Source organism: Orycteropus afer, unplaced genomic scaffold (genome assembly GCF_000298275.1).
Source record: "Orycteropus afer afer isolate SDZICR_OR568_19922 unplaced genomic scaffold, OryAfe1.0 scaffold00555, whole genome shotgun sequence".
NCBI classification, from domain to species: Eukaryota; Metazoa; Chordata; class Mammalia; order Tubulidentata; family Orycteropodidae; genus Orycteropus; species Orycteropus afer.
This window is the reverse complement of record NW_006922142.1, coordinates 289409-306432: the sequence shown is the minus strand read 5'-3', so window position 1 is coordinate 306432 and position 17024 is coordinate 289409.

The window sequence follows — 17024 nt, the reverse complement described above, 5'->3', positions numbered from 1 at the left end:
GGGTAGCTATAAATTAACAAGACTCAATGGCTACTAACAACTATATATAGTTGCTTTTAGTTACTGCTTATGTGTATATCAAGATACTTCAGAGAGGGTAATAGTCATCATCTGTAATGAGTAAATACTAAGAGCTTCCATCCAAAGGGGCGGGGGGACCTCACTGCAGTGAAGTCAGATCAGACTCATAGCCATCCTTCCTTGGGTTTCTGAGGAGGTATCACTACGGAGTAGATTGCCCAGTCTTCCTTCTGAGGAGAGCTTCCATAGCTGCAGAAAATTTAAAAAATAAAAACTCAATGACGTTTCATTGAGAACGTCATGGGACTTCTCATCTAGCAACACTTGATCTTGAAATGTTGTTGTGTGCCTTCCAGTCAATTTTAACTTTGTGCTCACCCCAAGTGACAGAGTAAAACTACTCCATAGGGTTTTCTTGCCTGTAATCTTTAAGGAAGCAGATTGTCAGACCCTTTCCCCAATCAGTGGGTGGCTTCAAACAGCCAACTTTTATTCAGCATCTGAGTGCTTAACCTTTTGCACCACTTGGACTCCTTGATCATAAAAAGAACAGTAGACTGATTGAAATATCTCACTGCCATCGGTCAATTTCAATTTATAGACAACCCCATTGGGTTTCAAAGGCTGTAAATCTTTACAGAAGCAGGCTATCGCATTTTCCTCCCATGGTGCACCTGGTAGGTTTGATCCACAATCCTTTTGGTTAGCAACCAACTGTAACACTACATCACTAGAGCTCCATATAAAGTTTGATTCTCAAGCTATAAGATAAGAACTATACATCATTTTTCTTCCTTTATTTTCTTTAAGCTCATTGAAAATGATCTTGGGGAAAGTAATAAGAACAAAAATAAATTATATCCATTAAACCAGTGGTGTGAACGAGGTGTACTAGATTCAGACAGTAACCAGTACATGATTAAGAAAAATGATGAAGGACTACATAGGTCAATTTCTTCAACAAGATTAAATAGGTAAAGAAATTTGCTTATGTGTCTTAAGATTTAAGAGCTTATTCTTATGATTTGATAAATCTGTATCTATTTGTAATGAAAATATTAAGTCTGTGAATTGCAAATAAAATTTAAAATTATGCAAATAATACAAATCTGACTTATTATTTTCCTCAGAATTATATACTCTGACCAGTAATTTAACCAAAAACTGTGATATATCCTAATAAGATGATGTGTGCAAAAGGAGGGGAGTTGAAATAAACCAGTCAGACTACAAAATTCTCAAATATCATGCAATAAAATCAAAAGATGTAGCTATCTACACACATTATCCCACATTCTATGGTCATACATAGCAGAAGAAACACGTAGATTAAAATTGCTAAAAGCCAGTATCCCTAGGAACAGAGAGTGAGATCCAGACTAAAGATGCAATTTTTATTACAACCTTGCAGAAATATTTGGTATATTTCGGTCTAATATATTAAGTTGGGAGTTCTGATTGCATATTGACTAAGCCATTTAACTGCTAACCAGAAAGCTGGTGGTTCAATCCCACTCCTGGGAAGGAAGATTGGGCAATCTACTTACTTCCATAGAGATACCACCTCAAAAACCAAGGAGGGGTCCCTGTGAGTAGACTCAACTCAACAGATATTACCTTGATAAAGATAAAAGACCTAAAAAAAATAAAATGAAACAAGCAAAATCATATAAGAAACAGTATTTCATAAGAAAATTTCTTGAATAAGGATAGTCTGTTACTAGTTTGAAATGAATCATAACATGTGATTATCTGTATTCCCTTTTCCTGGTTCCATAATGTTTAGTCCTGCTGTTCACATTATAAATTCTGGGTTAAATGAAAAACAAAATCAAAAGTCTCCACTCATTGTGAGAGATGGGGATATAATAGAAACTAGGAGCTCCTCCTTTTTTTCTTACCATTGTCTATGTCCTGTAAATAAAGAATAACATAGATTCTTAAGATGGACATGGCAGTAAATTTCAAAAATTTCAAATAATGGCCAGGCTACCATGCAATGGGACCAGCAATTTCACACCCAGACCAACTCAGATAGTTGTTTACATGTGATTAAGTTTCCCTGAGATGATGTGCTTGTTTTGTTTTTCCACTACACATTCTAGATTGGCCAGTCTCAATTAATGAAGTCTGTGTTACATGTGGCAAACACTTTTCCTCTCCACTAGATAGAGCTAGAGCTGAGAAAGGTTGCTAAGTCTTCATTATATATATATATATATATATATTAAAAAAAAAAAATTCTAATAATGTTCAATCTCTTTACCTATTTTCCTCAATCTCCCAATCTCATATTTCCTTTTTCTAATAATTAGTTTTGAGCTATGGTGGTATATTGCTAAGGTGTTTGGCTGCTGACCAAAAAGTTCAGTGGTTCAAACCCCCCAGCTGCTCCATGGAAGAAAAATAAGGCAGTCTGCTTCTGTAAAGATTTAAAGACTTGGAAAACATGGTGTAATAAATTATCTGGTTTGGCTTTTCTACCCATAAGTCTTTGTAAACTCCATGGTGAAATTTGCCATGAGCAACTTAGTAGCTCCTGATTGTTAAAGTTATTCATCTGGGGTATTTCTATTGAGTGTAGCATCAAGTAATTTTCTGGGAAGTTCACTGTCTCTCTCTCAGGTGTAAAGAATTCTGATGTGGGGATTGGTTGGTTTGGCCACTCTGCCAGGCTCATAAAGGAGCCCTTCTAGAGGCAGAAGGAGTCTCTCTTACTGCTGGCTGAGAAAGACGTGCTGCTGAGAGAAATGTGCTGAGAGACACACACTGCAGAGAAAGAGACACAGAGAAACATGCATTGCTGAGAGAGAGACACTAAAAGACATGCACAGTTGGAAGAGAGACTGAGAGAGACAGTTGGATGAAAGACAGTGTGCTGAGACACTGAGCATTATATCTGAATTGGAATTGTAGCCTGGTGCTTCCCTAATAAACCACATAAGCACTTCACCCAACAGCAGCACAATATACATTCTTCTCCAGTGCACATGGAACTTTTTCCATGATAGACCATATGTTAGGCCATAAAGAAAGGCTTCATAAATTTAAAAACATTGAAATATTGCAAAGCATCTTCTCAGATCATAATGCTATCAAATTAGAAATCAATAATAGGAGGATCAGCACCAAAAGAGTAAACACATGGAAACTAAACAACACCCTCCTTGAGAAAGACTGGGTAAGAGAAGAAATCAAAATTGAAATTCAAAAATTCCTTGAATCAAATGAGAATGAAAACACAACATACCAAAATCTTTGGGACACAGCAAAAGCAGTGATCAGAGGCCAATTTATAGCAATAAGTGCACACATCAAAAGAGAAGAAAGAGCCTAATAAACCACATAATCTGTGAATTCTGTGTGGCCACCTCAGTGAATTATTGACCCCAGCAGAGAGGTGGTGGGTGCTGCAGGAGGAACGGTTGGTATCAGGGTTGGTGAAAGGACTGGAAGGAGGTGGCATGTCTGGTCTCGCAGGAATAAGCCTTGGGTTACTGATGGTGATTCTGTCTTTCTCTTATGAGGTTAGAGGAGGTCAGAAGATGCGGCCTCTCTGTTCCTTTGGCAGAAACTCAACGGGGGTCATTATGAGTGGGAATTAATTTGATGGCAGTGAGAGTAATAATCACTTTTATAAGACTTAATCCTCTTACCTATTTATTTCTAGAACAAAATGTAGTTTAAAACTTTAGATGAAAAAAGTAAAAATACGTCCCTCAGTTGCTTAAGTACTTTAATCTCACTGTCATTGAGATATTCTTTCTACATCCTTTGATAACATAATATTATTTGAGATTAAATGTGTAAATTGTGCAAAATACTTAAACATGGAGAGCAAAAATATCCATGCCTTAATTTTCATGTCCTATAGGACAGGGTTTTTGTTTTGTTTTGGAGTGGTATGGTTTTACCTTACATATCACTTCCTATTCTTCTTTGACTGGATAATTAAACTCAAAAATGTATGTTCAATGATGTATATGGAACTAAAAATTGTATGTTAAATATAATTTATAAATAAAGTACTATGCTGAGTGTTGCAAGGACAAAGGCATTGGCAAAACTTCCCAAGTCAGGTTATCTTCAATATGCTGTGTATGTGTGAAATAAGAGAAACATGAATAGCTTAGGTGCTAACTTGCAGTTTGGTGGTTTCCACACATTAATAATGTTTGTTTCTTTGTTTTGGTTAATAATGCATGGTAATGGCTTCATAGTTAGGAATTCTGATTCAATAACTCTAATCTGATGTCCAAGAATGGGCATTTAAGCTAATTATCTGCTCCTGGGAATACTGATACTGTGGTTTTAGAAAATCATTTAGCTACTATCTGCCTTAACAGTCTCTTTGATTTTTATTCTTAAACATGTTAATTTCTACCGTTAACATGTAATGTTTTAACATTCTATAAATACATACTTAAATAGTTAACTAAACTAAAATCATGTCATTTAACTTTTCTTTAATGTTATTTATGTTCACTTGTGTAGTTGTTAGTACATAGGGTTTATTATTTGAAGTATTAAATAGAGCACTGCATTTAAGAAATAATAAGGATGTGGAATAATTGAAGAGCTACAATAATAGATTCTAAACTCTCTCTCTCCCCCCAGAAGAAAGAAAACATTGTCATTGAGTCAATTCTGACTCATACAGACCAAAGAAGACAGAGCGGAACTGCCCATATGGCTTCTGAGGCTGTAATGTTTATGGAAACAGATAGCCCCATCTCTCTCCCGTGGAGCTGCACTACCTTTGTGTTAACAATCAAGTGCTCAACCACTGCACCCCAGGGTGCCAAACTTTAGCAACTCAAAACTAAAGTAGCTCACAAATGTTAAGACATCCAGAGACACACTTTTGATCACTTATGCATTTTCAAGTGCTCATGAGGGCTGATGGTTTAGAAGCTATACGTGGAAACTTACATAGTACTAAGGCCTTTTCACCAGCATAATTGTGGTCAGAGACATGCCAGAGTATAGAATTCTCTTTTATTAAATACCTAGTCAGTATCTACATAAGTCAATGTGTGATAAGGCATAGCAAGTAGCAGACTAATTGGTCTATCTACTCTGGGTGTGTTGAATTCAAAAGGATAATGAATTTTTAAAAATAATTTTGAGTTACCTACAGAGTTTGAATTTAATATATGCCATCTCCCGTTATTCCCAGATGATCACAGATAAAAAGCATGGTATAAAACCATACATTGTCTAATGAAATTGTATATGGCATTTAAAATACGCTTAGATATATCTCATTGCCTTCTCATCTCTCATGTGTTCTTAATGCACAGAACCTCCTTATTTTGGACTTCCCCAAGGTAGTATTACCATTTCCTCTAGCAATGGCCTGATTTTTGCTTACTCAATTCAACTTTACTCAAGGTTGGATTTTTCTTAATATTTTCTGCTACTTAATTACTTGGTTATATAATTCAAAGATGAAATATTCTTAGAATTCTTGTAATTATGTATTTCAAGGATGCTAAAAATAAGATTTTCAAAATATTCCCAATTTAGCAGGCTTTGGAAATTTCAATCACCATAACTGAATCCACAATCAATGCCAATGGAAGCAGCAATGAAGAAATCAGTGATTTATTACATTGGCCAAATTTGTGGCAAAAGACCTCTTTATAGTGTTGAAAAGCAACGATGTCACTTTGAGAATTGTGGTACATCTGACCCAAGCCACAGTGTGTGTATTCAATGGTCTCATATACAAGACAAAGCTGGACAATGATAAAATAAGACTGAGCGATTGATGCATTTGAATTGTGGAGCTGACAAACAATACTGAATGAACTTCCAGAAAAACAAACAAATCTGTCTTAGAAGTACAGGAAAAATGCTTCTTAGAAGCCAGGATAGCAAGATTCAATCTCATATACTTTAGACATGGTGTCAGGAGCATCCATTCCTCAGAGAAGGCCATACTGCTTAGTAAAGTAGCTCAGCAAAAAAATGAAAGGTCTTCAAGGAGATGGATTGCCACAGTGCCCACAATAGACTCAAATACAGCACCACTTGTGAAGATGTGCAGGGCTGGACAGTGTTTCATTCTGTTGTACATAGGGTCGCTATAAGTTGGAAATGACTCAATGGCACCTAGCAACAACAACAACAAAGATAGCTGAATTAAGTATTTTTATTCCAGGGGAGTTTCAGTGATTTCAGATTTACTCCCTAGAGAAAACATGATTTCATCAAGAGTGATTATCAGTTCTTCCAGACTAATTACAATTATTGAGTGAATTTTATGCTACTCTTAATGTTCAATTAAAATCCATTACTAGATCAAAGACAAAAATAGAGAGTTAAATGGACAAGTACTACTTTTAATATGCCTCTGGGTCTCATTGATTTTTTTTTCTGTTTTCTTTAAGAATGAGAGTATAAATGATGCAAACAGGAAGAACAGATGCTTTGGTGACTCAGACCATTAGCTCATTCACGGGAATGTCACTACAGTCAAGGAAACAATTATGCCTTTTCTTGCAGAATGATATTTTATCAGGTAATACATTTTAAATGGTCAGGACTCCCTGATGCTTTGGCAATATTTACATTAATAGAAAAGAGAGCATTCAGATCAGAATAACACAAAGGTGCTATATCTTTGCTGTCAGGGTGGAGATAACTAACATTTAAACCCTTAAAAGAAGGGAAATTTCTCCAACTGGTGTGAGAGTGATGACAAACAACAAGCAAGATGAAGCAGAAGGGGAGGAAAAAGAAATTCAAAGATTGAAGACTCAAATCATGGTTTCTGGATTTTTTTTTTTTTTTAATGCTTTAAATGTTATTACTGTTGTTGAGAATATACACAGCAAAACACACAAACAATGGAGGATGAGTATATCAGATCACAAAATGAGGATAAGCATACAATAGTGGGAATCATACTCCAGCAAAGTTGATATACAACATTAACCATCACAAATGGATACTCATGTGTTATGATTCAAGAATGGTAGTAGCATCATACACAAGTACAACCAACCATTGCTATCTCACACTGTTATTCATGGTAAATAGCATTATAGACTATTATCATTTTGGGATCTCTGTTCTCTACCTTTTTAACAGTTATTTTCATTTGTATTATTACAGAGTTCATCTCAAGTTTTGTTCTAATTTCATTCATTTGGCTATAATGATCACTCCCACAATTTGGAATCTTTCAAGAAAATAAGATAGACACAAAATGAATTTAAAAAATAACAACATAAATGGAAAACAACAGCTATATTCAAAGCCATCTTCAAGAAGCTAAGAGATTTCTAGGCCTGAAAACTTGACCCTAATGAATGGATTGGTTATCGAAAATAAAAACTGGATCTATATGAGGCAAATATTGGCTACTTGCATCCAGCCATGATCAAGGATTAGAAGTCAAAGATAAAGGACTTGGAGTATCTTGTTTCCATTGATAAAGCAGAAATTATTTAATTAAACCACTGAGTCCAATGCCATACAGTTTTTCAGATTCCGTAACAGAGCTACCTCCATAGTGTGTTCAGCCCATAAGCAGAAAATGTACTAATCATATCAACATGTTAACATAAATTTTCCTGTTCACATAGCAACATTTGTCAATATAAATTTCCAGAAGGCCCTTTCGTTTTTAAACTTTGGTCTTACAATGTTGCTTAAAACAAATATCGTTGTTGTTGTTGTTGTTATGTGCCGTCAAGTCGGCCCCCGACTCATAGCGACCCCTCCTTGGGTTTCCGAGGCAGTATCACTACGGAAGTAGGATTGCCCAACCTTCCTTCCGAGGAGTAAAACAAATATAGATAATCTAAAAAATGAATGAATTTTGAGGGCCCTAAACCAGAAACCAAGCTCACTGCCATCGAGTCAGATCTGACTCATAGCAACCCCTCCTTGGGTTTCCGAATAGGTATCACTAAGGAAGTAGATTGCCCAACCTTCCTTCCGAGGAGTGGCTGGTGGGTTTGAACTGCCAGCCTTCAGGTTAGCAGTCAAATGCTTTAGGCACTACGCTACCAATGCTCCCTTTGAGTGTCCAGTCATATTTAATTTCAAAACCCAGAAATCAAATAGACTATCATATAAAGTCTCTTCTTGGGATAAGTCACTCTGATTTTCTAGCCAGCACCATTCTGCAATGCAATATGAAGCTTTCTATGTTGAAATGTCAATAAAACCACTGAATTCATTATAAAAAGAAGCATTTGAATCAATCAGTTTCAGAAGTTTTTATGTAGATAGATTAAAGAAAATCAAACAAAACTGTGATCGGCACAGATTCTTAAAGGTATAAGGAAAGGAACAGAGAATTTATAAATATTATTTTCTTTTTATCTGCTATAGAAAAACACTGCATGTTTAAAAGACCTTAAATAGAAGTCTGTTTTATACCTCAACCACCTTATTTAGCAAGCACCAGTAATGGCACAGTTGTTAAGCACTGAGCAGCTAGCTGCACAGTAAAAGACCTGGCATCAGCTCCCCTACAGACTACAGAGTAGAAAACCCTATAGGGAAGTGCTTTTGAAATGCCTTGGCAGCATCTAACAACAACATGTATCAAGTTAAAATAAAGCAGAGAAATCATTTTCAAATGCATATGGACTTCAACTGCATGAAAAAAGATATGTCTAATATTTTTAAAATATTTTCTAATTAGTAACACAATTCTCATGTCATACATTTATGTGTGCCTGTTTGCTGTTCTAAATTTATGCTGTAAGAGTTGAATTATTTGAATGTTTCTACTTTTTTTTTCTATTCTTTAATAATACATTTTCAGACTATGTGCCTTTTTTTAAGTATCTTCGTATAAAAGTTGAAAAAAATGGAACACATCGATTCACCAGAACTGCCCCATAAGGTTTCCAAGGCTGTAATATTTATAGGAGAACACTGCCACATCTTTCTTCTGCATAATGGCTTATGGGTTGGATCTGTCAACCTTCTGGTTAGCATCTGAGAGCTAAACAACTTCACCATCAGTACTCCTTCCCCAGAAATAATTGTTGTTGTTGTTGTTGTTATGTGCCGTCGAGTCAAACCTGACTCATAGCGACCCCTCCTTGGGTTTCCGAGGCAGTATCACTACGGAAGTAGGATTGCCCAACCTTCCTTCCGAGAAATAATAGACCTTACTTAATAAACATTCTGTGAAATGTTGTTTACCTAATTGTCTTCCTATTCTTGAATCTAGAATCATCACCAAACTAAATAATACCTTTAAAAAATCTGTGCAGATGAATTTGCTCTATACACTTTCATATAATCTATGCAGAGATTCTTTATGAAAGATTGAGATTCTTTGTGTACGACTGAACTCATATAGCATGGGGATTATGCAAAAACAACTTGAGTTAAAGATTTGATAGCATAGTGCCTAAGGCATTTGACTGCTAACCGAAAGACTGGTCTTTCAAACCCACCAGCCACCTCTCCCAAGGATTGTTAGGCATGTTAGGCAATCTACTTCTGTAGTGATTGTAGTGATACAGTGGTGCTTCAAGAAGAGCTCTGGTGGCGTAGTGCTTAAGGCATTTGACCGCTAACTAGAAGGCTGGCGGTTCAAACCCCCCAGCCACTCTTGCTATAGAAGATTGTGCAATCTACTTCCACAGTGATTAAAAAAAAAAAAAAAACTCACTGTCGTGGAATTAGATCCAACTCATAGTGACCCCTTCTTGGGTTTCCCAGGCAGTATCACTATGGAAGTAGATTGCCCAACTTTCCTTAGGCACTACACCACCAGGGGAAAACCCAAGGAGGATCATTATGAGTAGGAATAGACTCAATGGCAGTGTTTTCGTTGCTGTTGTTGTTTGAATAATAGATTTGAGGAATCTTAGTGGCACAGTGGCTGAGAGTTTGGCTGCTGAAAGTTCAGTGATTCCAACTCACAAGCCTCTCTGCCTGGGAGAGTGAGGTGGCAGTCTTCTCCTGTAAAGATTACAGCCCTGGAAACTCTATGGAGCAGTTCTGCTATCTTCTAGGGTCACTGTGTCAGAGAAGGAGCTCTGGTGACACAGTGCCTAAGGCATTTGACTACTAACCAGAAGTTGGCGGTTCAAACCCACCAGCCACTCAGTGGAAAAAAGATGGGTGAATCTAATTTCATAAAGATTTGTTGTTGTTGTTGTTATGTGCCATCGAGTCAGCCCTGACTCATAGCGACCCCTCCTTGGGTTGCCAAGGCAGTATCACTACAGAAGTAGATGGCCCAGTCTTCCTTCCGAGGAGTGGCTGGTGGGTTTGAACCGCCAGTCTTCTGGTTAGCAGTCAAGTGCCTTAGGCACTATGCTACCAGAGCTCCTTTCATAAAGATTTACCACACTGGAAACCCAATGGGAGTCTCTATGAGTCCCAAAAGACTCCATGGTGATGGGTGTGGTTTGGTTTTGGTATGTGTCAGAATAGTAACAACAGTTTTGTTTTTCATACTTTTCTGTAATTAGCTCAGGTGGTGTAATGGTTAAAGCATTAGCTGCTAACCAAAAGGTTTGCAGTTGGAACCCACCAGGCACTCTGACACTCTGTGAGGGAAAGATAATGCAATCTGTTTCATATAAATTGACAGCCTTGGAAATCCCTGGGCCAGTTCATCTCTGTCACATAGGGTCGCTGTGAGTCATAACTGACTGGATGGTATTCTTTTTTTTTTTTTTTTCGCTTTGGGTGGTGCAAACTGCTGATGGTTCTAACCTACACAGAGGGTCCTCAGAACACAGGCTTGATGCTCTGCTTGAGACAAGTCACAACCTTGCAAACCCTGTGGAGAAGATCTATTCTGCACACAAGGTGTCACCAGGTGTCAAAATTGACTTTCTGGCAACTAACAACAATGACAACAACAAAATACATTTAGACATCTTCCTGGGTGTTCTACTTCTGTAGTGACACCTCCTTGGAAATCCAAGGAGTGGTCTCTATGAGTCAGATCTGACTCAATGGCAGTGAGTTTGATTTTTTGTTTTGTTTTGTTTTATTTTCATTATATATATGAACTTCTTACTAAGGAAGGAGTGAAAATACTTAGCCACAGTAAATTTAGGCTTTAGTTCTGCTCAGATTTTTCTCCCCTAAATCCAATGAGGTTTTTTTACTTATGCTTGTGTCTCCTACAATCTCATATTCCTGTGATTCAAAAATAGTGGGGAAATATGTCTACGTATTTCTGTGATTGCTCACACTTCAGAAACTAAATGAAAGAATCACTATGAGTAATATTGTTAGGAGATTTTTAGTTTCTTTCAAGGACACTTTGTTAAACTGCTTCCTCTTAATTAGGTATTGTCCTGTAAATAACTCCTTTCTTAGACAGTGGCTTCAGAGACATTATGATAATTGAAGATTATCTACTATACACTGGTTCACCATAGTTGTTGTTGTTGTTATGTGCCAAAGGATTGGACCTGACTCATAACGACCCCTCTTTGGGTTTCCAAGGCAGTATCACTATGGAAGCAGATTGCCCCATCTTCCTTCCGAGGAGTGGCTGGTGGGTTTGAACCACCAGCCTTCTGGTTAGCAGTCAAGTGCCTTAGGCACTGAGCTACTAGAGCTCCTGCATCCATGGTAAGTGCTCTGTATCAGATCCTCAGGTAAGAAGAACAACTTCCTAACTGAGATTTGACCTGAAAATAGATTAAACATTGGGGAGATACAGAAAGGCTGTATTTATTTATAACCCTATTAATTATTCTTTCTGCCTGTGTGTTCTCAGTGTTTGGATCCTAGGATTTCTCCTATTCAAAAACTGCTTATCTCCTAAAGTGTAACCTACAAATGCAATTTTCCGTAATGAATAACATTGTTTCATTTTTCATTTTACTACAATTAAATGCTGAGTGTTTGCATGGTGGTAACATATGAAGGGAATAGATAGGTAAGAGGTTAGAAAAATCATAGTAAAAATCAGTAAAACATAAACTCCATACAAAACATGTGTCTTTAAAATTTATTAATTGATTACAAAGAATAGTATTTATTACGTATATTGAAGATATATAATTAAATAAATAGTTTTAATTTTTTTTGTTTCACTTGCACTATCTGTGAAAGTTCATTCTAACAATGTTTTGCAATTATTTTAGCTTTAATTGAGAGGTGCTTTTGATTAAAATTCTAACCACTGTCATCAGTCCTGTGTTTATTATTAGCACTTTCCGTACCTTTATAGATCTTACTTACTATCCCCAAAATTGCCTTAGGCAATATCATAGACTACAGCTTTAATTGCTTTCATGTGGATGAAGTTACTAATTCCCTTGTTATCAATACTACTATTAATATTATTAGTATGTTAATGCTATGAGGCAATATTTACTTTTTCTCATTTAAGAAGATAAACATTAGCATATTATAAAAGAAACTCTTTGAAAGTAGCACAAATACCTGTAGAAAATGTAATAAAATTCTTATACTCATTGTAAAGATTAAAAGGCAATATATTTAATGCCTTTAGCACTGTCTGACATTTTATGGTAAGAACAAAACAAACAAAAACAAGAAAATTGCTATTAGGCTAAACATTTCAATCTACGTTTAGTTTAGAGGAAATTTCTGTAGCCCTATAAAAAAAGGTGTTTTCAAATCTACTTACAGGATTAACTTTTCAGTTTTTTTCTTATCTTTTTTTTTTTTTTTATTTTTGGATGGATGAGTGTGTGATGTTCTTGTTGTTGTTATGTGCTGTCGAGTCAGATCTGACTCATGCGACCCCTCCTTGGGTTGCCGAGGCAGTATCACTACAGAAGTAGATTGCCCAACCTTCCTTCCGAGGAGTTTCTGATGGGTTTGAACCGCCAGCCTTCTAGTTAGCAGTGAAGTGTCTTAGGCACTATGCTACCAGAGCTCCTGAGTGTGTGATAATATGTTTGAAATTGTGGCAGCCAAAGTAGATTTTGTTACTAAATTAAATATCTGGCAGTGATAAGTACTGCATATAAGACTACAATGAAAGAAAGAATCAGTAATATAGTCACTGTGCTCTTTTAATTTCATCAATTTTATCACTGCTGGTATAGATGAAACGTGTTAAGCATCACAAAAATCAAGAGATGATTCTTCAATTTGCTGTGGTTGTTGTTAGTCTTATAAGTCTTCTCAGGTTCCCCTCATTTAAGTCACTTAAGTTATTTGCTAAAAAATATGCCAGTGGGACTAGGAAAGTGTGTTATTATTGCTGTTGCTATACGCCATGGAGTCAATTCCAACTCATATTTACCCATAGGAAAAAGTGGAACTGCTCCAAAAGATCTGGCAGTCTGTTCCTATAAAGATTATAGCCTAAGACTCTATAATGAAGTTCTATTCTGTCCTATAAGGTCACTATGAGTTGGGATTGACTAAATGATGTAGAGCAACAATCTTTACTTGGAGCAGACTACCAAATCTTCTCTGCTGCAAAGGCACTTGTGGGTTCAAATATTTTGGTTAGCAATAGCCAAGCACTTACCCATTGTCCCCTGTTTTTTTTCTCCAGATCAACACTTAGCAAACAAGAACCTTGACCAAGGAGTCTAATCTTAGTAAATATTTATATTTGGATTTTCCATCACAACATAAGAATATGGAAAGTTAATTTTATTTTTCCCCTTTATACCTGTGTCCCTTTATATATTATTTTTCATAGACCATACAAGGAAAACCATGTAAGGAAAACAAAATAAGATATTCATGCTTTTGGTTTTGTTTTGTTTGTATGTTGTTTTAAATTAAAAGTTAAGTGCCAATTCTGTAAGTAACATACTTAAAATAAATTTATATGATTTTCAAATGATTTTTTTATTTATTAATGGAGACTAGATTAAAAAAAAAAAAAAGCAAATGGAAAAAGTGAGTCAGAAATAGATTTTACCACAGAGACTTAAGGAAAGAAAAGTCTTGATAAATAATTAATACTTTTCATATGATTTATTCAAACTTTCAAAAATGATTACTTAGGTGGTTGCTGGGAGCTCTGGTAGCATAGTGCCTAAGGCACTTGACTGCTAACCAGAAGGCTGGCGGTTCAAACCCACTAGCCACTCCTCCGAAGGAAGGTTGGGCAATCTACTTCCGTAGTAATACTGCCTTGGAAACCCAAGGAGGGGTCACTATGAGTCAGGTCTGACTCAATGGCACATAACAACCACCACCTGTTGGTTGCTATGAAAAATATTTTTAAATTTTTCCAAAATTTTATGTACCATAATTTTTATCAAAGTGTAACATATGCTCACAAATCCTAAATGTAGAATTCAAACAATTTTACAAAGTTAATACACTCATAATACTTGTACCCAGATCAATAAATAGACTGTTAGCAGAAGCACAGATTTCCACATATTCCATCCCAGAGGGACTTCCAACACCACACAAGGACATTTAAATGACAATCACTCAGCATGTGCTCTATTGTGTCTGGCTTCTACTCAGGCTTACCCATTTCTTTTCTTTTTTTTTTTTTTTTGTACTAAAAGCCATGATTAAATTCCATTTGTTCAAACTTCAGTGCTAAGGAATGTCAGAAATTGAAATAATACATGTATTTTATGGCTTTTAAGGGCATTTCCCCAGAGATCTTTGTAAAAATGTGTTAGGATTTCACCATGATCATTTTCTTAGAAGTCACCTAAGAGCTTACATAAAATGAGAGTCAGGTGAAACATTTGAGTTTGAAATTATTTATGAGGAGTCCCAATTTTGATTTCACACAGTTTTATGCAGAACTTTAGGTTAACTTATATGCTCAACGATCATTTTATTCTAGGTTTAATTAAATCTTATCAATAGTAGAACTGTGGCTATTATTATTTTTCCTTAAAATAGTTTACTCTTTAGCTCTGTCTCAAATACCATAGTTTATGTAACAAACTTCCAAGTCTTCTTAAAAAAGAGAGTATATATTACATACATATTTAATGAAACATATTTTGCTTGATGCTTGGGATATAGTAGTAAACATGAAACAATGGAACAGTCCTCCCTTAAGGAAAGTGCACCTAATAAAAGAAAAAAAAAAATATATATATATATATTATATTACTCTCCTTTTTATTAAGTTTCTTTAATTTTTTTACTATACTGCCTGAAGAGACAGGGTTTAGCAGATTTTGAACTTTATTATCAAAAGTTCAAGTTTTGGCTTATATTACAAATGACTGTCAGTGTCTTTAATCTCTTCATCACTAGTGAAGAAAATAACACCTATCCTATAACATTATTGAGAAGATCAAAGGAGATGATATATGCCAAATATTTTTAAGGTTTAAAAAACTATAAAATAGTATAAACATCAGTGACAATAGGCATAACTATCACAAGTGAATATTGAGGAAAACAAATAGTTTTTGAAAAGTATCCCAATGAAATATCATGGAGAAATCTTATAAAAGTTGTAGCAGTACTATTACCAGGAAAAGCCTAGAAGTATCTATGATGAGAAAATATGCATTATTTGTATGGAAATGAAAGCATTTTTGCAAGTCTAAAATTTTCTTAAGTTACCAATTTTGATGCCACAGGCAGAAAATTATCATTTCAAGTGACAAGAAAGTGATCCAAGATGACCTGTGGAAGAAGTAAGAATTCCGTTTTTTATTTTTATGCAACAAAGAATGAGGTAAACAACTTACTTAAGCTATGTGTAAGCAGATTGGTTTCTAAATAGGATTTCCCAATTCTTCCTGAGATGTCAGCAGCTGCTATTTGCAGATGAGTCACTACATTCAATATGCTACAGTGGAAATGAGTCTCTCAAACTAAAACTCAAATTACTTTTCTCCTCATTAATGAAAAGTTTGTGTACTAGAATGAGTGCTACTCAAGACTGGGCAAAAGAAGGAAAAATAAGCACAAATTTTAAAACTCTATCTTAAAATCATTTCTCTCAATCAGTGTTCTTCCTGTGCAATGGTAATATTGATTATAGTGTTAAAATTAGGCCGATTGAGAAAAGAGATTTAGCAGTTACTATTTTAAGTCTGTTTGCTTTATAATAGGAGAGTCTGAGTCACAGTGGGTGAGAGGCTGGGTGGTGCAAAGTGTTGATGCTCTGTGCTGCTTATCAAAATGTTGTAGGTTCAAGTCCACCCAGAGGCATCTCACAAAAAAAGACTTCATGTTCTACTTCTAAAAAAATCTGCCATTAAAAAAAAAAAAAAACTACGGAGTACAATTCAAGGAACCCTGTTGGTGCAGTGGTTAAAGAGCTCTGCTGCTAACCAGAAGGCTGGCAGTTAGAATTCACCAGCTGCTTAGCAAGAGCAAGATGTGACAGTCTGCTTCTGTATAGACTACTGCCTTGGAAACCCTATAGGGCAGTTCCACTCTATCCTATAGGGTTCCTATGAGTCAAAATAGATTAGTCAGCAACTGGTTTTGTAGCATGATCCTGCTCTAACACACATGGGGTTACTGTGATCTAGTCAACTAGAAGACAAGGACTTCTGGGAATTCTTTCACCTCAAATTTTGTTGTTGTTGTTGTTATGTGCTGTCGAGTCGGCCCCGACTCATAGAGACCCCTCCTTGGGTTTCTGAGGCAGTATCACTACGGAAGTAGGATTGCCCAACCTTCCTTTCCAGGAGTGGCTGGTGGGTTTGAACCGCCAGCCTTCTGGTTAGCAGTCAAGTGCCTTAGGCACTATGCTACAAGAGCTCCTCTCAAATTTTAGGTATATATAATTTATGATTTATTGAAATTCCTGCCAAGGTCTAACAACATTTTTTTTTGTTCTTTAGTCCATGTCAATTTCTCCTTTTAAAAATATTGACTGCTTTTGAGTATGACTTTTATATAACCCTGAAATTTTCTTGTCCTATTTAATTTATTCTTACCCAAATGGCTGGAGCATTAGGACAAAAAAAAAAGAAAGAAAAAGTTGTATAAAATATTTATATTCTTTATCCTATTCTGGTAGCATAGTGGCTAAGACACTTGCCTGCTAACCAGACGGCTGGCGGTTCAAACCCACCAGCCACTCCTCGGAAGGAAGGTTAGGCAATCCTACTTCCGTA